Raw genomic sequence first — 1,826 nt, forward strand, 5'->3', positions numbered from 1 at the left:
TACCACTCTGTAGTTACATCTTAATTTACTAGTTTTCAGATACATTACATTACATTAATTTTTAAAACATTTTAGAGTTACTTGATAATTGGCTATTTTCTAAACAAATGTAGTATTTAACTTTTAATTTACATTTCATCTGTAATTAATCTGTAGTATTTTTCACAGACAAGGTTTAAGGCTAGTCCCAGACTAAAATGCATGTTTGAGCCGTCTCAACTGAAAATATCTTGCTCTTACATATTTTAAAATGTCATTGCTGTTGTTTTCAAGATGCACACATGAGGTTTTTTTTTTGAAGGCATTTTTTTTTTTTTTAATAAAAGCTGCTTCAATAACTTAATTTAACTAAGTCCTGGTTTAAACTAAGCCCCATCCATGAAACTATACTTATAATTAGATTAAATTATAAAATACTTGTAATTAGACAGCATTTACTTTTGTATGGATTCAATATTGTTTACAAAATAGCAATAATTTATTCATAATTTATTGATTCTCCATAAATCCTCTTTTTAATTTTCTTTTCTAAAATAGCCCACTGCTTATATTCAGTCAGAAAGTCTTCTGGTTTTCTGGACCTACACATCATTTGACCGCAGTAAAATTCACAAATTCACAAGTTTTTTTTATTTTTATTTTTGGTTACATGGACCTCTTTCACCTAATATATTTACTTGATGTACACCCGATAAATTAAAAAACATTTTATTATTATTATTATTATTATTTTTAATAATGAAGTATCATATTTGCATTTTCATTGGTTCTGCAACATGCAGGTAAACATATTAAATATAAAATTTTATAGTTAGTTTTTTTTTTCATCTTAAAATTATTTGTTTCAACTTAACATTTGTATGATTTAATTAATTATTAGCTTTTCAATAAACTCATAAACCCCCTGCACCTCCGTCACAATCCCAGTTTGGGAAAGCTTGATGTAATAAAATGCACTTCACTTTACTTGTCAGAATATATTTTCTTACTCTTTGATATATTGTATATCAATATGGTACAAGATTATCCTATTTTAAATCAATGTGGAAAAAAACTAGTTAGGTTGAAAATAATCTAAAAGTAGTCTGATTAAATATTAACTAAACGTGTTATGTAATTACGTTACCAATCAAAAAATTTTGTCATGTAATTTGGAATCAATAACGAATTACAGTTTGTAAGTACACAGCTCTGGTTGTGAAATATGTTATGTTTTTAACTTATGACTGAATAAACATAACCACATTAGATTAAGTGAATAAAAGTATTTTAATTGTCAGAACAGGAAGAACTCTCCCATTTTGCCTGTTCACAGGGTAGAGAAATGCTTAATACTGTTGGTATAACTGTATTATTACAATGCCATTTCATTCAGAGTCGGGCAGCAGGCTGATTTCAGCCTACAATGCATTGTAACCTATGGGACAAAATTGTTGATTTTTCTTTTATGCCAAAAATCATTAGGATAAAGATTATGTTCAATGAAGATATTTAGAAAATTGCACACCATAAATATATATAAAACTTCACGTTTTATTAGTAAAATGCATTGATAAGAACTTAATTTGGACAACTCTCTCTCTCTCTCTCTCTCTCTCTCTCTCTATGTATATATACACACCTATTTTTTTTTTTTATAGTTTACAAATAGTTGTATCTCTTCCAAATAATGTCCTAACAATCCATCCATCAATGGAAAGCTTATTTCTTCAGCTTTCAGATGATGTATAAATCTAGTTTTGTGGTCCATGGTCGCATATGTAAACATATGCTAAATCATTTGTCACCGTTCATGGTCATTGTCAAAGGTGTGGGGGGAAGACTTC

The sequence above is a fragment of the Carassius auratus genome, chromosome 12, assembly GCF_003368295.1.
Source record: "Carassius auratus strain Wakin chromosome 12, ASM336829v1, whole genome shotgun sequence".
Taxonomy (NCBI): Eukaryota; Metazoa; Chordata; class Actinopteri; order Cypriniformes; family Cyprinidae; genus Carassius; species Carassius auratus.